Here is a 13,005-nt window from a genome sequence, read left to right as displayed (position 1 = left end):
TCATGAGCTCTCAAAAGAAATGATTATTCAAAAAAAATATGCTCGTCTTTCTCTCAGTAATCGCTCCATGCTCGATACTTCTTGTATTGGATCTTTTATGATGAAGACTATTGAATTCAAATGGGATTTATTGGAAAGAATTAAATGCTTTGAAGATTGGGACCTCGACGAAGGTAAGGAGTCAGGTATAACACCTAAGTTTGATTGTGTTGAATCTTTTATGGATACCGATGCTTTCCATGAATTTAGCACTCAATATGGACTTGACTCTGAGATAGTAGCTTCTTTCTGTGAATCCTTTGCTACTCATGTTGATCTCCCTAAGGAGAAGTGGTTTAAATATAATCCTCCCATTGAAGTAAAAGTAGTTTCACCTATTAAAGTTGAAGAAAAGACTATCACTTATAATGATCATGTTGTTCCTACTGCTTATTGACAAACCACCTTTCCCTGTTAAAATAAAGGCTCATTCTAAAGCTTCAACCATGGTCAACAAAACTAATATTAAGACACCCAAACCCCCTGAGCAAATTAAAGTTGAACTAGTGTTGCTATGGTTAAAGATCTCTTTGCCTATAACATTGATGGGCATGTTATTTACTTCTGCAATGAATCTGCTAGAATTGCTAGACCCGATACTAAAAATAAACATAGACCTCTTGTAGGCATGCCTGTTATTTCTATTAAAATGGGAGATCATTGCTATCATGGCTTATGTGATATGGGTGCTAGTGCAAGTGCAATACCTCATTCCTTATACAAAGAAATTATGCATGTTATTGCACCTGCTGAGATAGAAGAAATTGATGTTACAATTAAGCTTGCCAATAGAGATATTATTTCACCAGTTGGGATTGTTAGAGATGTTGAAGTCTTGTGTGGGAAAGTTAAATATCCTGCTAATTTTCTTGTTCTTGGTTCCCCACAAGATGACTGATGTCTACTACACAACCTTCTTCTTGTAGACGTTGTTGGGCCTCCAAGTGCAGAGGTTTGTAGGACAGTAGCAAATTTCACTCAAGTGGATGAACTAAGGTTTATCAATCCGTGGGAGGCGTAGGATGAAGATGGTCTCTCTCAAGCAACCGTGTAACCAAATAACAAAGAGTCTCTTGTGTCCCCAACACACCCAATACAATGGTAAATTGTATAGGTGCACTAGTTCGGCGAAGAGATGGTGATACAAGTGCAATATGGATGATAGATAAAGGTTTTTGTAATCTGAAAAATATAAAAACAGCAAGGTAACTAATGATAAAAATGAGCGTAAACGGTATTGCAATGCTAGGAAACAAGGCCTAGGGTTCATACTTTCACTAGTGCAAGTTCTCTCAACAATAATAACATAATTGGATCATATAACTATCCCTCGACATGCAACAAAGAGTCACTCCAAAGTCACTAATAGCATAGAACAAACAAAGAGATTATGGTAGGGTACGAAACCACCTCAAAGTTATCCTTTCTGATCGATATATAAAGAGTCCGTAGTAAAATAACATGAAGCTATTCTTTCCGTTCAATATATCATAGAGTTCGTACTAGAATAACACCTTAAGACACAAATCAACCAAAACCCTAATGTCACCTAGATACTCCAATGTCACCTCAAGTATCTGTGGGTATGATTATACGATATGCATCACACAATCTCATATTCATCTATTCAAACCAACACAAAGTACTTCAAAGAGTGCCCCAAAGATTCTACCGGAGAGTCAAGACGAAAACTTGTGCCAACCCCTATGCATAGGTTCATGGGCGGAACCCGCAAGTTGATCACCAAAACATACATAAAGTGGATCAATAGAATACCCCATTGTCACCACGGGTATCCCACGCAAGACATACATCAAGTGTTCTCAAATCCTTAAAGACTCAATCCGATAAGATAACTTCAAAGGGAAAACTCAATCCATTACAAGAGAGTAGAGGGGAGAAACATCATAAGATCCAACTATAATAGCAAAGCTCGCGATACATCAAGATCATACCACCTCAAAAACACGAGAGAGAGAGAGAGAGAGAGAGAGAGAGAGAGAGAGAGAGAGATCAAACACATAGCTACTGGTACATACCCTCAGCCCCGAGGAAGAACTACTCCCTCCTCGTCATGGAGAGTGCCGGGATGATGAAGATGGCCACCGGAGAGGGATTGCCCCCTCTGGCAGGGTGCCGGAATGGGTCTAGATTGGTTTTCAGTGGCTACGTAGGCTTCTAGCAGCGGAACTCCCGATCTATTGTGCTCCCCGAAGTTTTTAGGGTATATGGGTATATATGGGAGGAAGAAGTACGTCAATGGATCTCCGGGCTGTCCACGAGGCAGGGGGCGCGCCCAGGGGGATGGGTGTGCCCCCCACCCTTGTGGGCAGCTCGGGACTCCCCTAGTCCATCTTCGATACTCCGTGGGCTTCTTCTGGTCCAAAAATAAGTTCCGTGAAGTTTCATGTCAACTGGACTCGGTTTGATTTTCCTTTTCTGCGATACTCTAAAACAAAAAAAAAACAGGAACTGGCACTGGGCTCTGGGTTAATAGGTTAGTCCCAAAAATAATATAAAAGTGTGTAATAAAGCCCATAAACATCCAAAACAGATAATATAGTAGCATGGAACAATCAAAAATTATAGATACGTTGGAGACGTATCAGCATCCCCAAGCTTAATTCCTGCTCGTCCTCGAGTAGGTAAATGATACAAACAGAATTTTTGATGTGGAATGCTACCTAACATATTTCTCTAAGTAATTCTTCTTTATGGTGGCAAGAATATTTAGATACATAAGATTCAAGGCAAAAGTTTAATATTGACATAGAAATAATAATACTTCAAGCATACTAACTAAGCAATTATGTCTCTTCAAAATAACATGGCCAAAGAAAGTTATCCCTACAAAATGATATAGTCTGGCTATGCTCCATCTTCACCACACAACGTATTCAAATCATGCACAACCCCGATGACAAGCCAAGCAATTGTTTCATACTTTTGATGTTCTCAAACTTTTTCAATATTCACGCAATATATGAGCGTGAGCCATGGATATAGCACTATATGTGGAATAGGATGGTGGTTGTGAAGAAGACAAAAAGGAGAAGATAGTCTCACATCAACTAGGCGTATCAATGGGCTATGGATATTCCCATTAATAGATATCAATGTGAGTGAGTAGGGATTGCCATGCAACAGATGCACTAGAGCTAAATGCATGAAAGCTCAACAAAATAAACTAAGTGGGTGTGCATCCAACTTGCTTGCTCACGAAGACCTAGGGCGTTTGAGGAAGCCCATTGTTGGAATATACAAGCCAAGTTCTATAATGAAAAATTCCCACTAGTATATGAAAGTGACATCATAGGAGACTCTCTATCATGAAGATCATGGTGCTACTTTGAAGCACAAGTGTGGAAAAAGGATGGTAGCATTGCCCCTTTTTTTCTTTTTTTTTGGGCCTTCCTCTTTTTTTGGCCTTTCTCTCCCCTTTTTTTTGGGACAATGCTCTATTATTGATGATCATCACACTTCTATTTATTTACAAGTCAATGATTACAACTCGATACTAGAACAAAGTATGACTCTATATGAATGCCTCCAGCGGTGTATCGGGATGTGCAATGACTCATGAGTGACATGTATGAAAGAATTATGAATGGTGGATTTGCCACAAATACAATGTCAACTACATGATCATGCAAAGCAATATGACAATGATGAAATGTGTCATAATAAACGGAACGGTGGAAAGTTGCATGGCAATATATCTCAGAATGGCTATGGAAATGCCATAATAGGTAGGTATGCTGGCTGTTTTGAGGAAGGTATATGGTGGGTTTATGATACCGGCGAAAGGTGCGCGGTATTAGAGAGGCTAGCAATGGTGGAAGGGTGAGAGTGTGTATAATCTATGGACTCAACATTAGTCATAAAGAACTCACATACTCATTGCAGAAATCTATTGGTTATCAAAACAAAGTACTAAGCGCATGCTCCTAGGGGGGGTAGATTGGTAGGAAAAGACCATCGCTCGTCCCCGACCGCCACTCATAAGGAGGACAATCAATAAATACATCATGCTCCGGCTTCGTCACATAACGGTTCACCATACGTGCATGCTACGGGAATCACAAACTTCAACACAAGTATTTCTCAAATTCACAACTACTCAACTAGCATGACTCTAATATCACCATCTCCATATCTCAAAACAATTATCAAGTATCAAACTTCTCATAGTATTCAATGCACTTTATATGATAGTTTTTATTATATCCCTCTTGGATGCCCATCATATTAGGACTAAATTCATAACCAAAGCACATTACCATGCTGTTCTAAAAGACTCTCAAAATAATATAAGTGAATCATGAGAGATCATCTATTTCTTCAAAATAAACCACTGCCATGCTCTAAAAAGATATAAGTGAAGCACTAGAGCAGCAACAAACTACTCCGAAAGATATAAGTGAAGATCAATGAGTAGTCGAATAATTATGCAACTATATGAAGACTCTCTAACATTAAAGAATTTCAGATCTTGGTAGTTTATTCAAACAGCAAGAAAATCCTAACAAAATAAATTGATGCTCCAAGCAAAACACATATCATGTGGTAAATAAAAATATAGCTCCAAGTAAAGTTACCGATGAACGAAGACGAAAGAGGGGATGCCTTCCGGGGCATCCCCAAGCTTAGGCTCTTTGTTGTCCTTAAATATTTCCTTGGGGTGCCTTGGGCATCCCCAAGCTTAGGCTCTTCCCACTCCTTATTCCATAGTCCATCGAATCTTTACCCAAAACTTGAAAACTTCACAGCACAAAACTTAACAGAAAACTCGTAAGCTCTGTTAGCGAAAGAAAACAAAACACAACTTCAAGGTACTGTAATGAACTCATTATTTATTTATATTTGTGTTAAACCTACTGTATTCCAACTTCTCTATGTTTTATAAACTCTTTTACTAGCCATAGATTCGTCAAAATAAGCAAACAACACATGAAAAACAGAATCTATCAAAAACAGAACAGTCTGTAGTAATCTGTAACTAACACAAACTTCTGGAACCCAAAAAATTCTAAAATAAATTTATGGACGTGAGGAATTTATCTATTAATCATATACAAAAGGAATTAACTAAATATCACTTTCCAAATAAAAAAGTTAGCAATTCTCGTGAGCGCTAAAGTTTCTGTTTTTTACAGCAAGATTAAAAAGACTTTCCCCAAGTCTTCCCAACGGTTCTACTTGGCACAGACACTAATTAAACACAAAAAACACAACCAAAACAGAGGCTAGATAATTTATTTATTACTAAACAGGAACAAAAACCAAATAACAAAATAAAATTGGGTTGCCTCCCAACAAGCGCTAACGTTTAACGCCCCTAGATAGGCATGATGATTTCAATGATGCTCACATAAAGGATAAGAATTGAAACATAAAGAGAGCATCATGAAGAAAATTACTAGCACATATAAGTCTAACCCTCTTCCTATGCATAGGTATTTTGTGATTAAACAACTTATGTGAACAATAATCAACTAGCATAGGAGGGCAAAACAAGCATAACTTCAAGATTTTCAGCACATAGAGAGGAAACTTGATATTATTGCAACTCCTACAAGCATATATTCTTCCCTCATAATAATTTTCAGTATAATCATGAATGAATTCAACAATATAACTATCACATAAAAGCATTCTTTTCATGATCTACAAGCATACAAAATTTACTACTCTCCACATAAGCAAAATTCTTCTCATGAATAATAGTGGGAGCAAACTCAACAAAATAACTATCATGTGAGGTATAATCCAATTGAGAACTAAAATCATGATGACAAGTTTCATGGTTATCATTATTTGTTATAGCATACAAGTCATCACAATAATCATCATAGGTAGCAACTTTGTTCTCATAATCAATTGAAACCTCTTCCGAAATAGTGGAATCATCACTAAATAAAGGCATGACCTCTCTGAATCCACTTTCATCAATATAATCATCATAAATAGGAGGCATGCTTTTATCATAATAAATTTGCTCATCAAAACTTGGGGGACAAAAAATATCATCTTCATCAAACATAGCTTCCCCAAGCTTGTGGCTTTGCATAGCATTAGCATCATGGATATTCAAGGAATTCATACTAACAACACTGCAATCATGCTCATCATTCAAATATTTAGTGCCAAACATTCTAATGCATTCTTCTTCTAGCACTTGAGCACAATTTTCCTTTCCATCATACTCACGAAAGATATTAAAAAGATGAAATGTACGAGGCAAACTCAATTCCATATTTTTTTGTAGTTTTCTTTTATAAACTAAACTAGTGCTAAAACAAGAAACAAAAAGACTCGATTACAAGATCTAAAGATATACCTTCAAGCACTAACCTCCCCGGCAATGGCGCCAGAAAAGAGCTTGACGAAAGATACTACACAACCTTGTTCTTGTAGACGTTGTTGGGCCTCCAAGTGTAGAGGTTTGTAGGACAGTAGCAAATTTCCCTCAAGTGGATGACCTAAGGTTTATCAATCCGTGGGAGGCGTAGGATGAAGATGGTCTCTCTCAAGCAACCGTGCAACCAAATAACAAAGAGTCTCTTGTGTCCCCAACACACCCAATACAATGGTAAATTGTATAGGTGCACTAGTTCGGCGAAGAGATGGTGATACAAGTGCAATATGGATGATAGATAAAGGTTTTTGTAATCTGAAAATATAAAAACAGCAAGGTAACTAATGATAAAAGTGAGCATAAACGGTATTGCAATGCTAGGAAACAAGGCCTAGGGTTCATACTTTCACTAGTGCAAGTTCTCTCAACAATAATAACATAATTGGATCATATAACTATCCCTCAACATGCAACAAAGAGTCACTCCAAAGTCACTAATAGCAGAGAACAAACAAAGAGATTATGGTAGGGTACGAAACCACCTCAAAGTTATCCTTTCTGATCGATCTATTCAAGAGTTCTTAGTAAAATAACATGAAGCTATTCTTTCCGTTCAATCTATCATAGAGTTCGTACTAGAATAACACCTTAAGACACAAATCAACCAAAACCCTAATGTCACCTAGATACTCCAATGTCACCTCAAGTATCCGTGGGTATGATTATACGATATGCATCACACAATCTCATATTCATCTATTCAAACCAACACAAAGTACTTCAAAGAGTGCGAAGATTCTACCGGAGAGTCAAGACGAAAACGTGTGCCAACCCCTATGCATGGGTTCATGGGCGGAACCCGCAAGTTGATCACCAAAACATACATCAAGTGGATCAATAGAATACCCCATTGTCACCACGGGTATCCCACGCAAGACATACATCAAGTGTTCTCAAATCCTTAAAGACTCAATCCGATAAGATAACTTCAAAGGGAAAACTCAATCCATTACAAGAGAGTAGAGGGGGAGAAACATCATAAGATCCAACTATAATAGCAAAGCTCAAGATACATCAAGATCGTACCACCTCAAAAACACGAGAGAGAGAGAGAGAGAGAGAGAGAGAGAGAGAGAGAGATCAAACACATAGCTATGGGTACATACCCTCAGCTCTGAGGGAGAACTACTCCCTCCTCATCATGGAGAGCGCCGAGATGATGAAGATGGCCACCAGAGAGGGATTGCCCCTCCGGAAGGGTGCCGGAACGGGTCTAGATTGGTTTTCGGTGGCTACGGAGGCTTCTAGCGGCGGAACTCCTGATCTATTATGCTCCCCGAAGTTTTTAGGGTATATGGGTATATATGGGAGAAGAAGTACGTCGGTGGACCTCCAGGTTGTCCACGAGGCAGGGGGCGCGCCCAGGGGGTGGGCGCACCCCTACCCTCATGGGCAGCCCGGGGCTCTCCTGGTCCATCTCCGATACTCCGTGGGCTTCTTCTGGTCCAAAAATAAGTTTCGTGAAGTTTCAGGTCATTGGACTCCGTTTGATTTTCCTTTTCTGTGATACTCTAAAACAAAAAAACAGAAACTGGCACTGGGCTCTGGGTTAATAGGTTAGTCCCAAAAATAATATAAAGTGTATAATAAAGCCCATAAACATCCAAAACAGATAATATAATAGCATGGAACAATCAAAAATTATAGATACGTTGGAGATGTATCAATAACTTTTGTCCCATTATATTTGGTAGACCCTTCTTGAATACTGTTAATGCTAAGATAGACTACAATAAGGATATTGTTTCTGTTGGTTTTGGGGATATGTCTCATGAGTTTAATTTTGCTAAATTTCGTAGACAACCCCATGATAAAGAATTGCCTAGTAAAGATGAAATTATTGGGCTTGCTTCTATTGCCGTGCCTCCTAGTGATCCTTTAGAAAAATATTTGCTAGACCATGAAAATGATATGTTTATGAATGAAAGAAGGGAAATAGATGAAGTATTCTTTAAACAGGGACCTATTTTGAAGCACAACTTGCCTGTTGAAATCTTAGGGGATCCTCCTCCACCTAAGGGTGATCCTGTGTTTGAGCTTAAACCTTTATCTGATACCCTTAAATATGCTAATCTTGATGAGAAAGAGATATATCATGTTATTATTAGTACTAACCTTTCAGAGCATGAAGAAAAGAAATTATTGAAAACTCTGAAGAAGCACCGTGCTGCTATTGGATATACTCTTGATGATCTTAAGGGCATTAGTCCCACTCTATGCCAGCACAAAATAAAACTGGAGAAAGACGCTAAACCAGTTGTTGATCACCAATGAAGGTTAAATCCTAAGATGAAAGAAGTGGTAAGAACAGAAATACTAAAGCTTCTAGAGGCAGGTATAATTTATACCGTTGCTGATAGTCAATGGGTAAGTCCTGTCCATTGTGTCCCTAAGAAGGGAGGTATTACTATTGTTCCTAATGATAAATATGAATTGACCCCACAAAGAATTGTTACAGGTTATAGAATGGTAATTGATTTCTGAAAATTAAATAAAGCTACTAAAAAGGACCATTATCCTTTACCTTTTATTGATCAAATGCTAGAAAGATTATCCAAGCATACACATTTTTGATTTCTAGATGGTTATTCTGGTTTCTCTCAAATACCTGTGTCAAAAGAGGATCAAGAAAAGACAACTTTTACTTGCCCTTTCGGTACCTTTGCTTATAGACGTACGCCTTTTGGTTTATGTAATGCACCTGCTACTTTCAAAGATATATGACTGCTATATTCTCTGACTTTTGTGAAAAGATTGTTAAGGTATTCAAGGATGATTTCTCTGTTTATGGGACTTCTTTTGATGATTGCTTCAGCAACCTTGATCGAGTTTTGCAGAGATGAGAAGAAACTAATCTTGTTTTGAATTGGGAGAAGTGCCACTGAATGGTTAATGAAGGTATTGTCTTGGGGCATAAAATTTCCGAAAGAGGTATTGAAGTTGATAAAGCTAAAGTTGATGCTATTGAAAAGATGACGTGTCCTAAGGACATTAAAGGTATAAGAAGTTTCCTTGGTCATGCCGGTTTTTATAGGAGGTTCATTAAGGACTTCTCAAAAATTTCTAGGCCTCTGACCAATCTTTTACAAAAAAGATGTTCCTTTTGTCTTCGATGATGATTGTGTAGAAGCATTTGAAATACTTAAGAAAGTTTTGATTTCTGCACCTATTGTTCAGCCTCCTGATTGGAATTTACCATTTGAAATCATGTGTGATGCTAGCGATTATGCTGTAAGGGCTGTTCTAGGACAAAGAGTTGATAAGAAATTAAATGTTATCCAATATGCTAGTAAAACTCTAGATAGTGCTCAAAGAAATTATGCTACTGCTGAAAAAGAATTTTTAGCAGTTGTGTTTGCTTGTGATAAGTTTAGACCTTATATTGTTGATTCTAAAGTAACTGTTCACACCGATCATGCTGCTATTAAATATCTTATGGAAAAGAATGATGCTAAACCTAGACTTATTAGATGGGTTCTCTTGCTACAAGAATTTGATTTGCATATTATTCATAGAAAGGGAGCTGAGAACCTCGTTGCAGACAACTTGTCTAGGTTAGAGTATGTTCTTGATGACCCACTACCTATTGATGATAGCTTTCCTGATGAACAATTAGCTATCATAAATGCTTCTCGTACTGCTCCACGGTATGCTGATTATGCTAATTACATTGTTGCTAAATTTATACCACCTAGTTTCACATACCAGCAAAAGAAAAAGTTCTTCTATGATTTAAGACATTACTTTTGGGATGACCCACACCTTTATAAAGGAGTAGATGGTGTTATTAGACGTTGTGTACCTGAGCATGAACAGGAACAGATCCTACGCAAGTGTCACTCCGAAGCTTATGGAGGACACCATGCTGGAGACAGAACTGCACATAAGGTATTGCAATCCAGTTTTTATTGGCCTACTCTCTTCAAGGATGTCCGTAAGTTTGGCTTGTCTAGTGATGAATGTCAAATAATTGGTAATATTAGTAGACATCAAGAAATGCCTATGAATTATTCACTTGTTATTGAACCATTTGACGTTTTGGGTTTTGATTATATGAGACCGTTTCCTTCCTCTAATGGGTATACACATATCTTAGTTGCTGTTGATTACGTTACTAAGTGGGTAGAAGCTATTCCAACTAGTAGTGCTGATCATAACACCTCTATTAAGATGTTTAAAGAAGTTATTTTTCCAAGGTTTGGAGTCCCTAGATATCTAATGACTGATGGTGGTTCACATTTTATTCATGGTGCTTTCCGTAAAATGCTTGCTAAGTATGATGTTAATCATAGAATTGCATCTCCTTATCACCCACAGTCTAGTGGTTAGGTAGAATTGAGTAATAGAGAGCTTAAATTAATTTTGCAAAAGACTGTTAATAGATCTAGAAAGAATTGGTCCAAGAAACTTGATGATGCATTATGGGCATATAGGACTGCATACAAAAATCCTATGGTATGTCTCCGTATAAAATGGTTTATGGTAAAGCTTGTCACTTACCTCTCGAACTAGAACATAAGGCATATTGGTCCATTAAAGAGCTCAGTTATGATTTCAAACTTGTCGGTGAGAAGAGGCTTTTTGACATTAGCTCACTTGATGAATGGAGAGCCCAGGCTTATGAGAATGCCAAACTGTTTAAAGAAAAAGTTAAAAGATGGCATGATAAAAGGATACAAAAGCGTGAGTTTAATGTAGGTGATTATGTATTGCTATACAACTCTCGTTTAAGATTTTTTGCAGGCAAACTCCTCTCTAAATGGGAAGGCCCTTACGTCATCGAGGCGGCCTATCGTTCTGGTGCCATAAAAATCAACAACTTCGAAGGCACAAATCCGAGGGTGGTGAACGGTCAAAGAATCAAACATTATATCTCAGGTAATCCCGTAAATGTTGAAGCTAATGTTATTGAAACCGTAACCCCGGAAGAATACATAAGGGACACTTTCCAGAACATTTCAGGCCCCGAAAAGGAATAGATACGTGGTACGGTAAGTAAACCGACTCCAAAAACAGTTCTAATGGCATTTTTTCTTTGTTTTGGAATATTTAAGAAAATAGGAAAATAAGAAGTAGTCCGGGAAGGACACGAGGCTTCCATGAGGGTGGAGGGCGCGCCCTACCCCCTGGGCGTGCCCCTGTCTCATGGGCACCTCGTGTGCTCTCCGGACTCCGTTTTCTTGCACGATACTTCTTTTGGTAGGTAAAAATTCACTATATAATCTCCCGAAGGTTTTGACCACCGTATCATGCAAATATCCCCTGTTTTTGTTTCGAGCTGTTTCTGCTGCAGATTTAGAGCAAGATGCCTTCTCAAGAGTCAGTCGGGGAGAGTCGGGTGTCTCATCCGACACCAGGGCCAAGAGCAAACAGGGATGCTTACCACTTTGGTCCATCAATGGAAGAAGAGATGGAGGTCGACTTGAAAAGGATAGATGCCATGGAAGAGGATCAAGAAGTTACTTCTCGTTTTCGAGCTGGATTCACGATGGGGGAACTACATAGCTCAGCCATTCCAAACTCGGTCATACCTTCCAATGTTAGATTTCTTTCTTATGAAAATATGAAAAAGAGTGTTATTTGTTCTCCAACAGCTATGCAACATCCATGGGTGAAAGGAGATTTAGCCGTCACGGGCAAGCTCCATAAGGAAATAATGGACCTCTAGCAGCAAGTCAATAAGCTTGAAGAAGAGAACCGTATCCTGAAGGGCATCATTGCCAAGAATATCACGTCACAATATCCGAAGAAGGGGACATAAACACATGGGTATGGGCACTCCCCTTGGCAACTGCCAAGCTTGGGGGAGTGCCCCGGTATCGAATCACCATCACTTTTATCTTTACCTTTTTTTAGTTTGATCCTTTTGGTAATATCTTGATCTAGTAGAATAAAGTTTTGGTATGATCTAGTTTTTAGTTTTGCTTTATGATCCTTCTATGTAATTGAGTCTGTGAGCTATATATAATAAAGATTAGTGTTGAGTAAAGGGCTTGATTATTTTGCTATGATCTTGAGGGAATAGAATAAAAGAGAAGAAATAAAAAGGAATAAAGAGATCATATGGATCTTATGGAGAGTAATAAAAAGGAATAAAAATTGTTGAGAGTTGACAAACATAGTTTTGGTCATCGTTGCAATTAATAGGAAGTAATAAAGAAAGAGAGGTTTTCACATATAAATATACTATCTTGGACATCTTTTATGATTGTGAGCACTCATTAAAATATGACATGCTAAAGAGTTGATGTTGGACAAGGAAGACAACGTAATGGGTTATGTTTTCTTACATCTGAGATAAATTATATTGTCATGGATCATCCAACATGTTGAGCTTGCCTTTCCCTCTCATCCTAGCCAATTTCTTCACCTTTCCTTTTTACATTTTATCCTTTGGCAAGCGCAATGTGTTGGAAAGATCCAGGTATATATAGCTAATTGGTTGTGAGTTTTTATGAACTATTATTGTTGACATTACCCTTGAGGTAAAAATTTGGGAGGCAAAACTATAAGCCCCTATGTCGGTGTCAAAACCGGTGGATCTCAGG

The sequence above is a fragment of the Triticum dicoccoides genome, chromosome 5A (assembly GCF_002162155.2).
Source record: "Triticum dicoccoides isolate Atlit2015 ecotype Zavitan chromosome 5A, WEW_v2.0, whole genome shotgun sequence".
NCBI classification, from domain to species: Eukaryota; Viridiplantae; Streptophyta; class Magnoliopsida; order Poales; family Poaceae; genus Triticum; species Triticum dicoccoides.
Note: the sequence above shows the minus strand (reverse complement) of the source record.